The sequence below is a fragment of the Scyliorhinus torazame genome, chromosome 7 (assembly GCF_047496885.1).
Source record: "Scyliorhinus torazame isolate Kashiwa2021f chromosome 7, sScyTor2.1, whole genome shotgun sequence".
Taxonomy (NCBI): domain Eukaryota; kingdom Metazoa; phylum Chordata; class Chondrichthyes; order Carcharhiniformes; family Scyliorhinidae; genus Scyliorhinus; species Scyliorhinus torazame.
The window spans coordinates 93,172,037-93,194,487 of record NC_092713.1 but is presented as its reverse complement, the minus strand read 5'-3'; the positions used below and the strand labels follow the sequence as shown (position 1 = coordinate 93,194,487).

General features: G+C 45.4%; 1 protein-coding gene across 2 annotated transcripts in view; it reads left to right on the top strand.

Moving 5' to 3' along the window:
- LOC140426380 (methylcrotonoyl-CoA carboxylase beta chain, mitochondrial) overlaps positions 1 to 22,451 on the top strand; it is a 98,708-nt gene that overhangs the window by 52,084 nt on the left and 24,173 nt on the right. The window lies entirely within an intron of this gene.

Below are 22,451 nucleotides of genomic sequence, written 5' to 3'. Positions count from 1 at the left end.
AGCGCTTCTGAGGAGTGCTAACACCTAGTGGGTCTCTGAGCTCAGCCATGACCATCCCCTTGATGAAGCAGCTGGAGTATGAGGGTGTCCAGAGGTGTGGCATGGGTGGGTTCCCAGATGACCAGAGGCTCCCTGAGCATTCAAAGGGCAGGGGCAGCATTTGTAAGGAGCAACACAAGAGTGCATTTAAAAAACAGACTGCAGCAATGGCGGTCTGAGTCAGGCCACTTCGATCACGAGGCAGACACCCCAAGTCCAAAGACTTGGCACCAGGTTGTTCTCTGCTATTGCCCCCAGCAAGCCCGACAATATTTTAGATTTTTCAGTGTTTTTATAAGCCTCCCAATCCCCCACTACAGCCATGGTGCACAGGCCCTGCTTGTCTATATTTGCACTAATTTGCAGCCGTGAGACCTCCGCCTAAGAGATGTGGAGCATCGTGGAAGGATGGAGAATATTGGGTGGGATTCTCCGAACCCCCACCGGGTCGGAGAATCGCTGGGGGACAGCGTGAATCCTGCTCTGACGCCGGCTGCCGAACTCTCCGGCGCCGGTTTTCTGGCGGGGGAGGGGATCATGCCGCGCCGGTCGGGGGCCGTTGGCAGGAGCCCCCCCCCCCCGGCGATTCTCCGGGCCCCGATGGGCTGAGCGGCCACCCGTTTTCGGCCAGTCCCGCTGGCGTGAAATGGACTAGGTCCATACCGGCAAGACCTGGCTTGTGGGGCAGCCTGCGGAGTAGTCATGGGGCTGGGGGGATCCAGCCCCGGGGGGCCCCAAGGTGGCCTGGCCTGCGATCGGGGCCCACCGAACTGCGGGCAGGCCTGTGCCGTGGGGGCACTCTTTCCCTCCGCGCCGGCCTGTGTAAGGCTCCGTGATGGCTGGCGCGGAGAAGAAACCCCCTGCGCATGCGCAGGAATCACGGCAATGGTTCAGCGCATGCGCCAGAACACACTGGCGCTCCTGCGCATGCGCCAACTCGCGCCGGCTGGCAGAGGCCCTTCGTCACCGATTGGCACGGCGCCAACCACTCCAACGCCGGCCTAGCCTCCGGAAGTGCAGAGGATTCCGCACCTTCCAGGCGGCCCGACGTCTGAGTGGTTCACGGCACTCTTTGGCGTCGGTACGGCCCACCCCGCCGGTTATGAGAGAATCCCACCCATTGTGTCCAAGCCACCAATATTAAACTCCAAGCAAATGACGGTTTTGTATGACGTGCAAAGGGACTTGGGAGTCCTAGTCCAGGATTCTCTAAAGGTAAACTTGCAGGTTGAGTCTGTAATTAAGAAAACAAATGCAATGTTGTCATTCATCTCAAGAGGCTTGGAATATAAAAGCAGGGATGTACTTCTGAAGCTTTATAAAGCATTAGTTAGGCCCCATTTAGAATACTGTGAGCAATTTTGGGCCCCACATCTCAGGAAGGACATACTGGCACTGGAGCGAGTCCAGCGGAGATTCACACGGATGATCCCAGGAATGGTAGGCCTAACATACGATGAACGTCTGAGGATCCTGGGATTATATTCATTGGAGTTTAGGAGGTTGAGGGGAGATCTAATAGAAACTTACAAGATAATGAATGGCTTAGATAGGGTGGATGTAGGGAAGTTGTTTCCATTAGCAGGGGAGACTAGGACCCGGGGGCACAGCCTTAGAATAAAAGGGAGTCACTTTAGAACAGAGATGAGGAGAAATTTCTTCAGCCAGAGAGTGGTGGGTCTGTGGAATTCATTGCCACAGAGGGCGGTGGAGGCCGGGACGTTGAGTGTCTTTAAGACAGAAGTTGATAAATTCTTGATTTCTCGAGGAATTAAGGGCTATGGAGAGAGAGCGGGTAAATGGAGTTGAAATCAGCCATGATTGAATGGTGGAGTGGACTCGATGGGCCGAATGGCCTTACTTCCGCTCCTATGTCTTATGGTCTTATGGATTCGCCGGCGTGGGGTGCAAACATTGATATCGCCGCCAGCAAGGGACGGAGCATGGCATCGGAATCAGCGCCGGGCACAAACCTCGCTTTTTTGGATTACCTGCGATTCTCCACCAGATCGCAATTCGCATTTTCGGTGTCGCATAGCGGAGAATTCAACCCAGGGTCTTTTTAGTAAATTTAGAGAGGATGTGCATTTGCTAATACTGCAGGAGTCCCACTGTTTACATTTTCAGATTGTAAAGAATTAGCCAGACAGATTTTCTGAGTTTATAATAAGGGCAAGATGAGTTTACTGACATGAGTTCCCAAATTAAAAAAAAAGTAAATTTCAACCATCATTAATGCATCACGCACATTCCCTAGGCCCACACACATTCTAGTACAGACTGTAGAATAAGAGGATAGGCGTAAATATTTTTTTACAGTTTGTGAAAAGGATAGAGAAACGTACGGTTAGCTGTCCTTTGGCTGGTCTGAATGCAATGATTCCACGTTTCAACCATTTTGTTCAGTTGCCTTCCTGAGTGTAGGTGTATGGTGTAGATTTGCATGTTTTTTTCCCAAAAGGTTTGCGATAAATTTCTCTTCCCAGGGTGGTTACTTTGCAAATCCTTGCACAATACTTTAGAGAAAGAAATGCAGCTTCTTTGCAAACTTTCTGTACAGCATTCTGATCTCTCTAGCTTGGGAAACACTTCTTAAAATTCTGCTGGCTGTATATTTCAGAGGAATTTGATTAATCTGCCTGCTGTACTCATTGTATTTTTGGACCAGGTAATTGCACTTTGATGTCTCATCTCAGAAAGTTTTGGAAGAGTTTCAGGTTAGTGTGAAAGTTAACAGGAGATGGGGCATTTCACTCTCCCCAGGGGGTTTTGACTGTGGAATGCAGGTTGTATATTGTGGCTGCCTGGGAATCCTCCATTTTCAATAGGATTATAGTATATTGTTTTTAAAATGCAGCCAGAAAATGAAGAATTGGAAAGTGTATAATTTTTTTCTTTTTTTATAAAAGCAGAGTCTCATAACAGTATAAAGTGGGGTTTCCCCACTTTGTACTCACCAGGATTGTGATCCCTCCGGGATTGTCCTAGAGTCTCCAGGAATTCATGTGAATCTCCAGGAATGTTGCCAGCAAAGCCAGGAACATAATTGTATGAGCATTAGAAAGAATTGCTTCTGTTTTTCATTTTCTTTGTTTATTAGTTATGAAAAGTTGGAGCTGGTGACTTGGCGTGGTGGTGGTGGTGGTGGGGAGGAGGGGGGGGGGGTGTTTAAACGATCAAGAATCATCTAATCGGGCTAGCAAAGGATTTATTTATTTTCCAGTTGGGCATGAGAAGGTGGTGCGCCAGATGATGGGCAGCTCAATATGGCTATAATGCTGTTGGAAAGGCCAGGCAACTGAATGAGTCAAGAGTGGGGAAAGGGGATGGATGAGAAGAAGGGCTGCAAAAATGTGGACGTGGATGGCAAGATCGGTATTCATTGATCATCCCTAATTGCCTATAGATATAGAATAGACATAGAATTTACAGTGCAGAAAGAGGCCATTCGGCCCATCGAGTCTGCGCCGACCCTTGGAAAGAGCACCCCACACCTCCACCTTATCCCCTTAACCCAGTCTCACCGTTTTGGGCACTAAGGGAAATTTAGCATGGCCAATCCACTTAATCTGTGTTAAGTAATGGGTTAAGAGACATTGCAATTAGTTGTCTCATTTATGTTAAGTATCCATTAATTGACACTGATATGTAAAGGGGCTTCAGGTGGCCTCTGTCAGGTGATGTATAGTGAGAGATTTGTGCAAAGGCTGTTGGAAGGAAATAAATGTGTGTTTGTGATAAAGGAACAGAACTTTAGACTCTTCATATCATAGCAACTAAAATGTCTAACAATTGGTAGCAGAGGATGGTTGCTGTGTAAATGTGAAGGGTTGAAAGATACAACTTTTCCAGATCAAACCAAGGAGTGAGTGAGAAAAAAAAAGGGATAATATGGCTGAACCGAGGATAAAGGTGGCTGGATATGACTATCCTCCCTTATTTTCTGAAAGGGAATCGTACGACCAATGGAGAAGTGCAGTAGTTATGTGCACTAAGGTAACTGCTTTGGGAAAGAGAAAACAAGGTATGGCATTGGCTCTTTCTCTACCATATGGCAGTAAAATCCAAAACAAAGTGCTTTCTGAGCTGGAATTGGAAGAGTTAGACTCAGAAGAAGGTCTGGAGACTTTATTACATTATATGGATAAGAGTTATAAGAAAGATGACTTGTTAAGTGCGCATGAAGCATGGTCGGATTTTGATAAGTTCTGGAAAATGGAGGATATCTCCATGGAAGACTATATAATGGAATTTGGCAGACTATATAAAAGGCTGCAGAAACACAACCTGGAATTTCCACAGTCTGTGTTGGCCTTTAAATTACTTGACTGTGCTAGAGTGAGCAACATGGATAAGCTCCTGGCTTTGACAGGAGTTCAGTTTACTGATAAGGATACCTTATTCGAACAGATGACAAAAGCTTTACAAAAGTTTCTGGGGAAACATTCAATTCTGATCGCTGTGAAGACCCAAAGAGGTCAGCCTGCAATAAGGCAGAATATGGAAGATACACTACTAACAGGATGGCGAAATCGTATGGCTATGAACAGGGCTCAAGACTATAGAAGGAGACCGAGACAAGGAAATTATGAAGACAGAAACCCAGTTAGAACCTACAATAGGAAGATAAACCCCGGAAATGCACGGGGCATGATAAATCGATGTTTTCGATGTGACTCTCAATACCATTATGCTTTCAACTGTCCAACTCGTTATGATAGAGTGTTTGAAGCGACACATGATACGGAAGAGTCAGAAGAGGTAAAAGATAGTGACCAGAAAGAAGGCATTGTCCTATTGACAAGTAGTTTTACGCCGGTAATGAGGGTGTTGGTTGCAGAATCCTTCAACTGTGCTGTATTGGACAGTGGCTGCACATCTACTGTGTGTGGAATTGACTGGTTAAAATGTTACCTGGACTCTTTGAATGCTGAAAATCGTAACAAGGTTAAGGAATTTGAAAGTTCCACAAGTTTCAGGTTTGGGGATGATAATACTCTGAAGTCGCTGAAAAGAGTGGTGATCCCTTGCAATATTGCCGGAGTGAATCATTTCATTAGCACGGATGTTGTTTCAAGTGAGATACCTTTGCTTCTGAGCAGACCGTCAATGAAGAAAGCACACATGAAACAGGATAAGGCAACAGTTTTTGGAAAGACGGTGGACTTACAATTTACACAGTCGGGACACTATTGTATTCCATTACTGACAAATAATATTTCAAGTAGAGTGGTTAAGGATATGTTAATGGCAGTTGAAAATGGACTTTAGGTGATAAAAAGCTTGTGGTATTAAAACTGCATAGGCAATTTGTACATCCGTCTCCTCGGAGGCTGAAAACTTTATTAAAGGATGCAGGGGTAAGGGATGACGATGATACTAAACTGATAGAACAGGTTAGTGGCCGCTGTGAAGTTTGTAGGAAGTACAGAAGGACACCAGCACGACCGATAGTAACCCTACCTTTGGCCAGGGATTTTAACAACATTGTGGCCATGGACCTTAAGATCTGGGATAAAGCAAATAATATATTTATTTTGTAGATTTAGCAACCAGATTTAGTCAATCAACGATTGTACAAAGTAAAGAAAAGAGAGTAATTCTGGATCAAATCGTGGAAAAATGGATAGGGACAGGAATGGTCCACCGGCAAAATTCTTTACGGACAATGGGGGAGAATTTGCGAATGATGAATTTAGGGATATGTGTGAAAACATGAATATCAGAGTTATGAATACGGCTGCAGATAGCCCATCGAGTAATGGTGTCTGTGAAAGAAATCATGCTTCATCGATGACATGCTTCGGAAAATTTTGGCAGATCGACCAAATTGCAGGGTAAATTCAGCTTTAGCATGGGCAGTACATGCAAAGAATTCATTGCAGATGGTTTGGGGCTATAGTCCTCATCAATTAGTGTTTGGTAGAAATCCTAAAATTCCATTTTTGATGACCTGCCTCCAGCTTGGGAGGGGACTACAATTAGCTCTGGTTTTGCTGAACATTTAAATGCATTACATCGCAGTAGACAAGCTTTTTTGGAAGCAGAAGTCTCTGAAAGAATTTGCAGAGCTTTAAGACATAACGTACGGCCATCAGATGCCGTTTTTCAGCAAGGAGGCATGGTATACTATAAGAGGGACAATTCTAATGAATGGAAAGGCCCAGGGAAGATCATAGGCATTGATGGCAAAACAATTATTTTGCAACATGGTAATCAAACTGTTAGGGTACATTCATCAAGGATAATGGGTACAGATTACAAATTTTCAAATTTAGACAGAGCAGACAGACATGACGAGGAACCAGAGTCATCTGATACGCATGTGTTACAGAACTATGAGGACCAATTAACTGATATTATCAGGGTTTCTGTAGAGGAACACAACACGTCTGATGAATTAGAACAGGCCATTTTTCCGAAAGGGCAACTGCCAAAAGTTGGTACAAAAGTGACATACTTGCCTGAAGGGTCTAGTCAATGGAAGGATGCAACTGTTATTAGTAGAGCAGGGAAGGCCACAGGAAATTCTAAACATTGGTTGAATGTACAGCATTCAGGGGAAGGAGTCAAGACAATGGATTGGGAACACAAAGTTCAAAAATGGAGGGCACAGAAACGCAGTGCCAGTTCAGATAATACATCGGATAGTGAACAGATCTGCAGTAAAAGGTCGAGAACTATTGAAAGGGCATCCCACAGCAGAAGGGAAAGATCAAGCAGTAGCAGTACAGAACGAGATACCAGGCGGGAGAGGGGACGTAGTTTATCAAGATCTCGGAACATGAGTAAGACTACGAATACTAATAGGGAGTAGAAGCCCACATGCACGTGAGATTTTGGTGGCTTCAAATAAATTAGATGAAAAAGTTATCAAAGAAGCTAAACAGCAAGAATTGCATAGTTGGAGTGAATTTGGGGTATACACGGAAGTACCGGATAGGGGACAAAGAGATCCCACAGATGGATTTGCACGGAAAAGGTTCTTCCGGATGGAACTTATAAGGCAAAGGCCAGGCTTGTGGCAAGGGGATTTGAAGAAATCTTAGAAGATCAGGATTTAAGGGTAGATTCACCTACAGCAGGAAAGGTTATTTTATCTTGGCTCTATTAGAGACAAAGGTATGGGAATGCAAATCTATAGATATAAAAGCTGCCTATTTGCAGGGGCATCAGCTCCAGAGAGACATTTTTCTACGAAGTTTTGTTGAAGTTAGGCTGTTGCCAGTTGAAAGCAGATCCTGCAATGTTTTACTGGCACTATAAAGGAAATCTTTCTGGCATTTTTATGATGCATGTAGATGATTTTTTGTGGGGTGGGACGAGTGATTTTGAAGCTATTGTAATCTCTGGTTTGAGGAAAGAATTCAGGGTTGGAAGTCAGGCTTCCGGTGCATTTAAATATATTGGACTGGAAATTGGACAGACTAAGTTAGGGGCAACATTACGTCAGCAGTCTTATTTGGAAAGCATCAGCCTAATAGCAATTAGTCGTGGCCGAGTTTCACAAAAAGACGCAATGGTTTCAAAGATAGAAAAAGAGCAACTGCAAAGTTTAATTGGGCAACTGAACTGGTTAGGTAGACAGACTAGACCGGACGTGAGTTTTGATGTCTTAGAGTCGAGTACAAAAATGAATGATCCCAAAGTGGAAGACATGATAAGAGCAAATAAAGCGTTGGCCAAATTAAAAATGCAGGAGTGTGCTTTGAAGTTCCCGGTTTTAGGTGACCGTAGGCCCTTGAAACTCAGTTTATAGTGATGCGTCCAACACAAATTTATGTGATGGGGTTTCAAGCGCAGGAGGTTTTATAACTTTCCTTTTGGGGAACATTGGTAAATGTTGCCCGCTTGTGTGGGAAACAAAGAAAATAAGGAGAGTGGTAAAAACACTTTGGCTGCTGAGATGTTAAGCCTTGTAGAGGCGGTGGATATGGCTTTTTATATAAGTATGATATTGACCGAAATTTTGGGATTAGGGGATTTGGGTAATTTACCTATTGACTGTCACATTAACAATAAATCCCTGTGGGAAAATGTGCACTCTACAAAAAGTGTCAATGAAAAGAGGTTACGGATAGACATCGCAAGTTTGAAGCAGATGTTGGACAGAGGGGAAATAACAAAAATTAAATGGGTCGACAGGAGCTATCAACTGTCAGACTGTTTTACGAAAAGAGAACAGAAACTTTTGGATATTGTTAATGAAGGGCGCTTGTTTCTGTGACTTTTTTTTTCTTTCTTGTCCCAAAAAAAAGGGGGGGAAATCATGTGTGTGTTTTTGAGTTTCTTGAAATTTTGTTTTCACATTATTATTATTTTTCTCCAAAGAAGGGGAGACTGTTAAGTAATGGGTTAAGAGACATTGCAATTAGTTGTCTCATTTATGTTAAGTATCCATTAATTGACACTGATATGTAAAGGGGCTTCAGGTGGCCTCTGTCAGGTGATGTATAGTGAGAGATTTGTGCAAAGGCTGTTGGAAGGAAATAAATGTGTGTTTGTGATAAAGGAACAGAACTTTAGACTTTTCATATCACAGCAACTAAAACATCTAACAATCTGCACATCTTTGGACTGTGGTAGTAAACCGGAGCACTCGGAGGAAACCCACGCAGACAAAGAGAGAATGCAGACTCCGTGACCCAAGCCGGAAATTGAACCTGGAACCCTGGAGCTGTGAAACAACTGTGCTCACCACTGTGCTACCGTGCTGCCCAGAAAAGGGCTGAGTTAAAGTGGGATCAAATTTTAAAATAGTTTGTGAAGCATTGTCATCGTCCTTTGCTTCACTTTGTATTTAATCCATGCTCTGTTGCTAATATGGACTTCATCCTGTATTGCCTGTCCTAACTGCATTCAATGCTGTGGTCACTTTGGTGATTAATTACAAATGCATTGATCCACAATCCTGAAGGCAATAGAATGTAAAGGGAAATCTAATGTTTCAACCCACTTGAAGCCTAAAAATTCCATTCAGTTGAAGTGGCCTAATAGCAATTGCATTTCATACATATCATCAAAGTACTATAATTACATGATTCCTTGGTACAAAAATATTTCGGACCTTTTGTCTTCAGCCACTCTCACCGAACGCAGAGAAGTGTGAAGTGGTGGTTTTAATAAGAAGAACGAGGAGAGGCGATATAAATTAAACAAAGCAATGTTACTGGGGATGCAGGAAAAGAGATAAGGGGCTGGATTCTCCGCAGCTCCACGCCAAAATCGCATTTGGCGCGGGGGCGGAGAATCGACATTTACGCAAAAGTTGGGCTCGCGCACGAATTACGCCACGTGGCTGGGGGGCCATTGCCAGAGGCCCTCCCAGCGATACTCCGGTCCTAACCGGCCGAATTCCCGAAGGCGTGGTTCTAATCACGTATGGCCGGTCAGGACTCGCGGGCGGCGGCTGTGGATTCGGTCTGTGGCGCCGCGGTGGGGGGGGGGGCGGGCCGATCAAGGAGCAGGCGGGGGCATTATGGGCGGCCGGGTTGGCGATCGGGCGAGTCAGATGGAGCAGCGCGGGGAAGAGCGGTGGAACCTTGTTTGTTGGTCCAGGTCCGCCGGCTGAGTCCGCCATCGCGCTCGGCACGGCTACCGCCGTGCACATGCGTGGACTCGGAACCCGAAGTGCGGGGGCCCGTATCCGCAGCCAAAGCTGCGGGAAACTCCCTGAGTCCCTCCCAGCTCCTGCAGGTAGGCGAATAGCTGTGTATTTTTTTAAAGAAAGTCTGGAGTAAAACGCCAGCGTTTTTACACCGGCGTGGGGACGTAGACCCATTTTTGGAGAATCCAGCCCCTGAAATGTGCAAATGTTTGTTGGTACCAAGACAAGTTTAGAAGTCTGTTTCTTTAAAAAAAAACGGTATCCTTTATTATATGAACAGAGGCACACAAAATCAATTTGTTTGCTGTGTTGCATTGTGACAGTGACTACACGTCAAAAAAGCACTTAAAATTAATTCATGGGGAGTGGACATCGCTGACTAGGTCAGCATTTATTGGCCATCCCTAATTGCCCTTGAGAAGGATGTGGTGAGCTGTCTTCTTGAACCGCTACAGTCGCTGGCACACCCACACTGCTGTTAGGGAGGGATTTCCAGGATTTTGACCCAGTGATCGTGAAAGAATGGCGATATATTTCCAAATCAGGATGATGAATGGCTTGAAGGGGAATTTCCAGGGGGTGATGGCTGGAAAGAACTTTGGGACATTCTGATGTCGTGAAAGGCATCATTCTTTTTTAAAATAAATTTAGAGTATCCAATTATTCAGAGTATTCCAATTAAGGGGCAATTTAGCATGGCCAATGCACTTACCGTGCACATCTTTTGTGTTGTGGGGGTGAGACCCACGCAGACACGGGGAGAATGTTCAAACGCCACACCGTCAGTGACCCAGGGCCGGGATTGAACCGGGGACCTCGGCGCCATGAGGCAGCAGTGCTAACTACTGCGCCACATTGCCGCCCAGGCATCTTTCTTAAAATCTTTGTAAATCACATTTTTGATCCCAGAAAGAGTACTGTACCCAATTTTAAGCATTACATTTGTAGAAGGATATCAAGTCTTTTGAGAATGTGGAGAGGAGATTTGCTAGACTAATATCAGGGATGCAAAACTTCAAATACGTGGGGAGACTAGTGAAGCTCTTTAGAGCAGGTTTTGGGAAATTTAATTGAGGTGTTCAAAATTATAAAGGTGTTGCTAAAGTAAATATGGGGAAATTGTATCCTGTGACGAACTGTGACCACAGGACAGAGATTTAAGATTATTGGCAAAAGAACCAGAGGAATGTTTTTCTTCACGCAACAAGTTGTTGTGATCTGGAATGCACGCCCAAAGGAGTGGTGGAAGCAGGTTCGATAAGAACTTTCAAAAGGGAATTAAATAAATAATATGAATGGGAATAATTTGCTGGACAATGGGGAAAGGGTATAAGAATGATACTAATTTCATATCCTTCGAAGAGCAGACACAAGCAAATTGGAACAAATGACCACCACCTCTGTTGTATCATTCTCTCATGCCACATAAGGACCAGGAAAGCTGACATTTCAGTTGGATCTTGTAACAAGTGCTCCTAAAGCCGGCCTTTTGGCTTCAGCTTAGTATACGTTGCTCCTTAAATTTTGACAGAACCCACTGTTTTTGAGATCTATGATTTTAAAAAAGCAAAAATATAAGAATCATTTTGTGGCTGAAAAGGTTATCGTGTAGAACAGCTACTTATTGCAGTTAAATCTTTACTTTCTGACTGAAGCTTTGTTTAATCACTTTGGAATTTTTTGCATTAATAGGCATGTAAATACAATGGTACTGCATTGTTGAGTAATACTGAGCTTTTTGCATAACCAGTTTGGTGACTGGATTAAGATTATTGTGAATACTATAATCAAAATAAAGAGTTATATCATTTTCAGCAAAGACCATTTAGTGCTATTGAGGTGTCAGCCTTGACTCAGTGGTATCATTCACCACTTTGAGTCAGAAGGTCATAGTTTTAATCCATGTTCCAGAGATTTGAGCACTTAATGTCGGCTGACACTTCAATGTAGTGCTCAAGGCACTGTCGGAGATACAGGTTTATGAATGAGATGATAAACCAAGGTTGTGGCTGCCCTTTCAAGTGGATGTAAAAGATCCTATGACACTATTTGAAGAAAAGCAGGAGAGTTCTTCGGGTATCCTAAGCAATATTTATCCTTAACCAGCATCACATTTTCACTAGTCGTGCATTTAAGAACATAAGAACATAAGAATTAGGAACAGGAGTAGGCCATCTGGCCCCTCGAGCCTGCTCCGCCATTTAATGAGATCATGGCTGATCTTTGTGGACTCAGCTCCACTCTCCGGCCCGTACACCATATCCCCAAATCCCTTTATTCGTTAGAAAGGCATCTATCTTTTTCTTAAAAACGTTTAAAGAAGGAGCCTCAACTGCTTCACTGGGCAAGGAATTCCAGAGATTCACAACCCTTTGGGTGAAGAAGTTCCTCCTACACTCCGTCCTAAATCTACCTCCCCTTATTTTGAGGCTGTGCCCCCTAGTTCTGCTTTCCCCGACCAGTGGAAACAACCTGCCTGCATCTATCCTATCTATTCCCTTCATAATTTTATATGTCTCAGTAAGATCCCCCCGCATCCTTCTAAACTCCAATGAGTACAGTCCCAGTCTACTCAACCTCTCGTCATAATCTAATCCCCTCAACTCTGGGATCAACCTAGTGAATCTCCTCTGCACTCCCTCCATTGCCAATATGTCCTTTCTCAGGTAAGGAGACCAAAACTGAACACAATACTCCAGATGCGGCCTCACCAACACCTTATACAATTGCAGCATAACCTCACTAGTCTTGAACTCCAACCCTCTAGCAATGAAAGACAAAACTCGATTTGCCTTCTTAATCACCTGTTGCACCTGCACACCAACTTTTTGCGACTCGTGCACCAGCACACCCAGGTCCCTCTGCACAGCAGCATGTTTTAACATCTTACCGTTTAAATAATAATCCATTCTGCTGTTATTCCTCCCAAAATGGATAGCCTCACACTTGGCAACATTGAATTCCATCTGCCAGACCCTAGCCCATTCACCTAACCTATCCAAATCCTTCTGCAGGCTTCCGGTATCCTCTGCACTTTTTGCTTTACCGCTCATCTTAGTGTCGTCTGCAAACTTTGACACATTGCACTTGGCCCCCAACTCCAAATCGTCTATGTAAATTGTGAGCAACTGCGGGCCCAACACTGATCCTTGAGGGACCCCACTAGTTACAGGTTGCGAACCAGAGAAACACCCATTTATCCCCACTCTCTGCTTTCTGTTAGTTAACCAATCCTCTACCCATGCTACCACTTTACCCTCAATGCCATGCATCTTTAGTTTATGCAGCAACCTTTTGTGTGGCACCTTGTCAAAAGCTTTCTGGAGATCCAGATATACCACATCCATTGGCTCCCCGTTATCTACTGCACTGGTAACGGCTTCAAATAATTCTACCAAATTAGTCAGACACGACCTACCCTTTGTGAACCCATGCTGCGTCTGCCCAATGGGACAATTTCCCTCCAGGTGCCCCGCTATTTCCTCCTTAATGATAGATTCCAGCATTTTCCCTACAACCGAAGTTAAGCTTACCTGCCTATAATTACCCGCTTTCTGCCGACCTCCTTTTTTAAACAGTGGTGTCACGCTTGCTACTTTCCAATCCTCTGGGACCACCCCAGAGTCTAGTGAATTTTGATAAATTATCACTAGTGCATTTACAATTTCCCTAGCCATCTCTTTTAACACTCTGGGATGCATCCCATCAGGTCCAGGAGACTTGTCTACCTTTAGCCCCATTAGCTTGCCCAATACTGCCTCCTTAGTGATTACAATCATCTCAAGGTCCTCACCTATCATATCCTTATTTCCATCAGTCACTGGCATGTTATTTGTGTCCTCCACTGTGAAGACTGACCCAAAAAACCTGTTCAGCTCCTCAGCCATTTCCCCGTCTCCTATTATTAAATCTCCCTTCTCATCTTCCAAAGGACCAATATTTACCTTAGCCACTCTTTTTTGTCTTATATATTTGTAGAAGCTTTTACTATCTGCTTTTATGTTCTGAGCCAGTTTACTTTCATAGTCTACCTTACTCTTCTTTAAGGCTTTTTTAGTAGCTTTCTGTTGTCCCCTAAAGACTTCCCAGTCCTCTAGTCTCCCACTAATTTTTGCCACTTTGCTTTAACTGCTATAGGTGGGACCTCACTTTGTGCAAATTGACTCCCACAATTTCCCTACATAACATTGATTAGCTGCATTTCAGAAGTACTTCATTGCCTGTAAAATGTTTTAGAATGTCACGAGGTTCTGAAACACACTGTGTTAATATAAGGTCATTTATTCATTCATGGTGATTTTATTTTTCTCTCTATAATTTTCCCCCATCTCTTAATTGTGCTGGATCTCGGTGGGGTAGCAGCAACTGTGGGTGGCAGTCACTATAAGTACTTTGTACAGGTGGGGTGACTATGGGGTCTCATGGTTAAGCTCAGTCCTATTCTCATTTGACATCCAAATGCACATTCCCGTAGGGGGGGGGTCACTGGAAAGTAATCAAGACTGGGACCAATGATCTCTCCAATTTACTTTAGGGTGTATGATTTATTTATGTAATCTTCTTGATGTCACAAAAATGCTCAAATTTGAGTACAGCAACAACAGCGCCTCTTTGGGGCAGCACGGTGGCACAGTGGTTAGCACTACTGCCTCACAATGCCAGGGACAAGTTTGATTCCAGCCTTGGGTGACAAGGTCTGCAAAGTACCTTTACCTTGCACCATCACCCTTTTTGTCATTTAATCATTCCTGCACTTCACCCTATCAAAGACGTTCCCCTTTTTCATTCAGACCTTCTCTAGCTCCCAATTTGGGGCGGCACGGTGGCACAGTAGTTAACACTGCTGCCTTACAGCACCAGGGACAGGTTTAATTCCAGCCTTGGTTGACTCTCTATCTATGTGAAGTTTGCACTTTCTCCTCGTGTCTGCGTGGGTTTCCTCCGGGTGCTCCGGTTTCCTCCCACAGTCCAAAGATGTGCAGGTTTGGTGAATTGGCCCTGCCACATTGTCCCTGATTGTCCAAAAAAAAAGTGTAGAACTCATTTAGGAGCTTTGTTAATCGCTCAATAAATACGTTCAACTTACCTCAAGGCCTGGAGTATCCTTCAGCAACGCCTACACCAAGTAGCGGCTTATGTTACTCAAAGTTACATAACAACACATGGTACAGGAGTGGCTACTGAATCTACCTAGTTCAGCTCAGTAAGGTCAGAGACAAACACAGACAGCTCTTTGGCAACAGAGCCAACACAAACAGCTACCAAATCCAGGCACGGTGGACAAGACACAGGCTCCTCGTCAACTCAGGACCACCGGTAATCTTAGTGCTAACTGGCGTTCGTTTAAACAAAAATTCCAGTAGAAGCATCCGACTTGAAAGGCGCGACCGATGCTCGGAAGATAGCTCTCCTACTGACCACTGCGGGTGACCACGCGATAACGATCTTCAACTCATTTCAATACACAGAAGAGCAGGACAAAATGAAATACCAAACTATCCTGGAAAAATTCGACAACCACTGCGAGGTTGACACGAATGAGATATTTGAGCGCTACATCTTTAAACAAAGGATGCAAGGTAAAGATGAATCCTTCAATAGTTATCTCACTATAGGTAGACTGCTAGCGCAATCCTGCAACTTCGGTGACATAACTGACTCCATGATCAGAGATCAAATCGGTTTTGGAATCCACTCTGATCCTCTGAGAGAGCAATTGCTAAAAATCAAACATATGACCTTGAAGATCGCCATTGAAATGTGCACTGTGAATGAACATTCAAAAAAATCGCTACTCACAATACAGAAACACAGAGTGGAAAACAAACCTCCCACGAGGTGGAGAGTGTTCAGGCCATATCCCGGATGCAGGCCCTCCACATCTCCGATGGCAGCTATTTTGTGCACTCCTCCTGGGGCCCGGCGCATGTGCAGTCCGACTGGGAATACGAATCGGCCGAGGGCCGCACTGCGCATGCGCAAACGGCCGAGAACCACACCGCGCATGCTCAACGACGCATGGAACATCACGTGCAAACTGTGGAACCCCCCACTTTAGAAAAAATGCCCTGCAAAAGGCAAACAATGTCTCCAATGTGGGTAACTCAACCACTGTGCAGATCTGCACCACAATTCAGGAGTCAGCGACCACAGTTCAAACAGAAGTGTGCAACACCAAATGCATGACTCTGATCAAGGTAGTGCAACAGATCCAGATGATGACTACCTGGATAAAACATTCCGAATAGGCATCATCACGAAGTGCGAAAACGCCACCTCGCAAGTCCAATCAATCCTTGCCGTTGATTCCGAGGATGAATGGAACACAGTGATGGATGTGAACCGATGCCCCATCCAGTTCAAACTGGACACAGGTGCCTCCGCCAACCTGATCTCGAAGTTGGACTTCGCAAAAATCAAGAAGGCTCCCAAAATCCTTCCAGCTGCTTACAAACTCCAGGACTACAATGGCAATGCAATTACGGCACTGGGGTCCTGCCATCTGACAGTGTCCAACCGACACATAGAGACAAGCCTGAGATTCGAGATTGCCCAACAAGACAGGGCGTCCCTGCTAGGTGCGCAGGCCTGCAAGCAACTGAACCTCATCCAAAGGGTCTACACCATGACGCCGTCGCATCAGGATCTTCAGGCCAGCATCAACGACATACTGACCCAATATCCAGATGTCTTCAGCGGAATGGGCACACTTCCACACAAGTACAAGATTCTACTGCGGCCTGACACAAACCAGTGGTCCACCCACCAAGGAGAGTCCCTGCTCCACTGAGGGATCGACTGAAAGCAGAACTCAGCAGCCTACGAAAGAAAGGCATCATCTCTAAGGTCACTGAACCAACTGGGTCAGCTCGATGGTGTGCGTCAAGAAGCCTTCGGGGGACCGACAAATCTGCATCGACCCCAAGGATCTAAACAAAAACATTATGCGGGAATATTACCCAATCCCAAAAAGGGACGAAATCACGAGCGAATTGGCACACGCGCGCTTCTTCACAAAACTGGACGCATCCCAAGGATTCTGGCAAATTCAACTCGAAGAATCCAGCAGAAAGCTCTGCACCTTCAACATGCCTTTTGGCAGATTGTGTTACAACCGAATGCCATTTGACATCATCTCGGCATCAGAAATATTCCACCGCATCATGGAACAGATGATAGAAGGGATAGATGGGTTTGTGTCTGCGTTGACAATGTCATAATCTGGTCTTCAACTCCGGAGGAACATGTGTCGCAACTGAAGAGAGTATTCCGACGCATACATGAGCATGGCCTCAAGCTAAACAAATCCAAGTGCTGCTTTGGGACGTCCACGCTGAAGTTCCTTAGTGATCAGATATCGAAACACAATGTACACACGGACACGGACAAAATACAAGCCATTGAGGCAATGAAATTCCCCGAGGACAAGAAAGCAGTACTGCGCTTTCTTGGAGTGGTAAACTTCCAAAGCAAATTCATCCTGAATTTGGCCACACACACAACGTCCCAAAGAAAACCGATAAAGAAATCAACTGACTTCGAGTGGAAGACGGAACACCAGACAGAGTGGCTGGAGCTAAAGGCCAAGCTTAGCACTGCACCCGTCCTTGCATTCTTTGACCCAGATCACGAAACTAAGATCTCGACCAATGCGAGTCAGGATGGCATTGAAGCGGTGCTGCTACAGAAAGACGACACATCATCATGGGTCCCAGTAGCATACGCGTCACGGGCAATGACACCGACTGAGACCAGGTCCACACAGATTGAGAAGGAGTATTTAGGTCTTCTCACTGGCATCCTCAAATTTCATGACTATGTCTATGGACTGCCAACATTCACCGTTGAAACAGATCATAGACCTCTGGTCCACATCATCCAAAAGGACCTGAATGACATGACGCCCCGATTGCAGAGGATTCTGCTCAAACTCCGGAGGTACGATTTCAATCTGGTGTACACGCCTGGCAAAGAGCTCATCATTGCCGATGCATTGTCCCGCTCCGTCATCTCACCGAGTGAGCCACTGGAGATCATCCAGCACATTGGATCGCAGGTACAGATGTGCGCAAGCAACCTCCCTGCAACAGACGATAAACTCGTTCTCATCAGAGAAGAGACGGGCAAAGACTCCCTGCTGCAGCGAGTCATCTACAACCTCGACAATGGGTGGTCGAAAGGACAATGGCCTCAAATCTATAACGCCAAAGACGACCTAACGCTGATCAATCGAATTGTACTAAAGATGGACAGAATAGTGATCCCGCTACGTCTCCAGCACATGGTACTACGGCAAATTCACGAGGGACACCTGGGCGTAGAAAAATGCAGACGCAGGGCCTGACAAGCCATCTACTGGCCCGGCATCAACCAGGATATCACGGACATGGTCCTGGACTGCGAGACCTGCCAGTAGTTCCAACCAGCGCAGGGCAACGAGACGCTCCAACAACACGACCTGGAAACCTCGCCATGGCCCAAGGTCGGCATTGACCTATTCCACGCGAATGGTCACGACTACATCTTACTCATTGATTACTTCTCAAACTATCCTGAGGTGCTAAAGCTGTCCGAACTCACCTCAAAGACCGCCATCAAAGCGTGCAAAGAGACGTTCTCGCAACATGGCATCCCGAATACTGTCATGAGCGACAATGGCCCGTGTTTCCACAGACAAGAATGGATCACGTTTGCTAAAGGCTACAACTTCAAGCACATTACCTCCAGTCCGCACTACCCGCAGTCCAACGGCAAAGTCGAAAAGGGGGTGCACATTGTCAAGCAACTTATCCACAAAGCCTCGGACTCCGCCTCTGACATACACCTTGCGCTACTCGCGTACCGGGCGACTCCCTTATCAACTGGCATGTCACCAGCTCAACTGCTGATGAACAGGGACCTGAGGAGAACACTTCCAGCCCTACACCTGCCCAACCCAGATCACCTACCGGTACTACAAAAGACGCAACAGCTTCGTGACAGTCAGAAACAGCACTATATGACGCACATGCCACCGATCTGGACGCGCTATCCCCAGCAGACACCATCAGGATCAAAATACCTGATGTCGGGTGGTCTGCCCCAGCTGTCATCATTCGGCAGGCCACGCCCAGATCCTATGTGATAAAAACGGCTGACGGCACCATCATTCAACGAAATCGAAGGGCACTTTGGAAAATCATAAGCCCACAACCAATTCCCCCTCCACTTCCATCTGTTGAAGTGCCACCTCAAGACACCACGAAACACGATTCCATCAGTCGTGACTCCCACACACCTATCAAGACACCGGCATTCCCGCCGCCACCTCTCAGGAGGTCATCAAGGATAAGACGGAGACCCCAAAGACTGGACTTATAAACATTTGCCTTCTTATGTTAACTGTATATCCAAGTCATGCATATCATGTTATTTTCTGTAATACTGTCAACCATAGCTACCATTAGCACATTAGACAGGCACACAACAACAACAAAAAAAGGGGGAGATGTAATGATATGCAGACATGTAACCAATGGGTCATCAGAACAAGACACAACCAATGAGTAATATGAACACCCAGCAGTGGCATCATCACAAGAGGGCACCACACGATCATTATAAAAAGGACAAGGCACACAGGCCCTGCCCCCCACCAGCGGCAGAAACCTAGAGAGCAACCTATGGTTAGCAGCACCGTCACACTATTGCCTGTGGTCAAGAGCAAGTTCATATAGTTAGTAGAGTATACTGTGTTACTAGAGTCAGATTAGTAGAGTGTAGAAATCATTTAGGAGCTTTGTTAATCGCTCAATAAATACGTTCAACTTTCCTCAAGGTCTGGAGTATCCTTCAGCAACGCCTATATCAAGTAGCGGCTTAACATAACAACACAACGGGGATAGGGCAGGGTCTGGGTGGAGTGCTCCTTCAGAGGGTCAGTGCAGACTCGATGGGCCAAATGGCATTCTTCTGCACAGTAGGAATTTATGATTCTATGTGTGTGACAGCATGGCTGTGCACATAAGTAATTTAAAAGAGTCTACTAATGCTTGGCCTATGTGGGGACTTTTAGCCTGCACAGTACTGAAAAATTAACTGGAACCCCAGCTAACTGTCCTTTTCACTGGCCACAACTGGTCAAGAATGAAACCACGGGACCCTCCAGTATATGTAGCACAGTCGCTTTATGCAGCAGACCACTAGAAACTAACACTTTATTATCTAATTGCCTCTGAGATTTGCTGACATGCGGCTGTTAACTACAAGTTTTTCTAACGATTGTAGCTGTTTTTGCCCCAATTTAGCTCTAAATATGATAACTATCCTTTTCTATTGGGCCAAACAAGTTAATCTGTTACATTCTTTATGACAGATGCCACAAATGAGGGATCTTTCTTCCATTCTCATCCAGATGAGAAAATTTACGTATTTTTTTTCTTTGGAGAGAGAGATTTGCAAATGCAACTGAACACTGCAGATACTTTTATATTGATGCTCGCCTTCAGAAAGTGTGAAACCCAAGTGGTATAAGGCCCTGCCTTCTCAACCTTGCCCCTCGTCTGAGGTGTGGTAATCCTCAGGTTAAATCACCCCCGGTCAGCTCTCCCCCTTAGGGGCTGGTTTAGCACACTGGGCTAAATCGCTGGCTTTTAAAGCAGACCAAGGCAGGCCAGCAGCACGGTTCAATTCCCGTACCAGCCTCCCCGAACAGGCGTCGGAATGTGGCGACTAGGGGCTTTTCACAGTAACTTCGTTTGAAGCCTACTTGTGACAATAAGCAATTTTAATTTCATTTCATTTCATCTGGGACTATGGCGACTTTACCTGCACCTCTTTGGGTTGTGGGGGCGTCACCCCCGCAAACAGAGGGAGAATGTTCAAACTCCATGCGGACAGTGACCCAGAGCCAGGATCGAACCTGGGACCTCAGCGCTGTGAGACAGCAATGCTAACAACTGCGCCACCGTGCCGTCATTGTTAATGTGCAGCATCATTCCTCTCAGCCGTTGGGTGAGCTATTTACCATTGTAGCTCCTGTCAATGCAAGATCGCCTGCGACTCCAATCTCCTATGCCCAGGCTGCCGGTACACCTCTCCGCATGTGTATAAAGCTGTATAAACTCACTGCCTGAAATGAATAGGATTGGAAATTTAGGTTTAGCCGGAAAAAAAATAAAACCATAATAATAACAGAAAATGCTGGGTAAACCCAGCAGATCTGTCAGCATCCATGGAGAGAGAAGCAGTGTAAACGTTTCGGGCCCATATGACTTCTTCAGAACTCTACTAATGCATTATCATGTATTCTTCCAAATTCCAATGTACTGTATTGCAGCTAACAATAGAGTGCCCTGGCATACTGAGTGCATATCTGGATCAAGTATCAAATTATTGAGGCTGCCAGCAACAATAGGCTGGACCCCATTCTTCCATGGTTAAAACTAAGGAGACCCTTCTTACACAGAGGTTGCATGAAATTACAAAACTTAAGTCAGTAATAATGACACATTGAAGACTTTGAAAATTATCTAGCTGATCAAGAATCATTAAAATACTTTATGTGAAACACCCCTTATTTCATGACTGGACTTCAAGCCTGCTGTTAACTTTTGTGCTTAAATTATACTTCCATGATGTAATATGCTTAGTTTAAAAAAGAGGGGGAATGCTTTGACTTAACGGGGAGAAAACACAGCTGTGATCATTTGAGCAGTGCCGTATTTGGTCTTGACTGCTGCTGATACTGTCACTCACTATGACATAAGCTAACACAGAATTGACGATATGCCACGCATTGGCAGCAAATACATCTGCTAATTGCTGATAATTTGTTTGCATAAGAATGCAGAGATGTCCATTTAAACAAAAAAATCTAGCAAAATGGCTGAAGCATTTAGTCCAAAATCTATGAGTCATAACTTCCTGGCCCCCCCATTGTCGCAAGTGGGGATACCCCAGTGATACGCTGGGGAATCTTTATTGGAAGGTCCCACCCAAGGGTTTACCTGGCAATTGTCCAGAAGGGCTAACTTCCCCTGGACAATTGTGCTGGGCTGGTAACCAACTGACAGAAGTTAAAAGGCTAACTTCGGGTGGGTCTGCCAGTTATACCCTCAGAGTAACACTGAAAGAGTTAGAAGTAAAGAAAAGCACTTCTAACTTCAGAGTCACTATCTTAAAGACCCAGACCGAGCTACCCATGGGACACTCCACACCCCTGAACACCCAGGGGACCCCCACACCATGACCTTGACCCATCCCCCCCCCCCCCCCCCCCCCACCCCTGGGCCCCCTGAATGTCCACCAATTTCTGAACCCCCACACCCCATGCAGTGACCGTTGAAACTTATTGTCTCCCTTTCATTGGTCCCTTTTATGGCAGCCAATGTTGTAAATGGGGGCTTTCCTCCTTCACTGCGGTCCTTTCACACCTCACTGCTGGAGTACCGGAGCCGCTTGGCAAGTCCTTTCTCACCTGGCCTGAGTGAGGAAGATCGGACGAGACAGTGGGTTTGGAATTCCAGCAAAGGTAAGTCGCCATGGAGTGGCAATCTGCTGGTGATTGCCATTCTGAGAAAGTTATGGGCCTATGTAAAGTAAATCCATTAGTCTCCCCCCGCCCCCCCCGCAAATAAAAATCTGAAATATTATTGTGCCAAGTGGAACAAGCCATTTCTATTGCAGACTATTTTATGCTACCATGGTTGGCTCCATATGTGGAATTAGCACAGAAACTATCAAATTTATCTTGCTATGATGTTAGAAGTGTCCACATTGGCTGACTTGGTCCCTGACAGTGGATTCTGATTCCATCTTTCAAAGT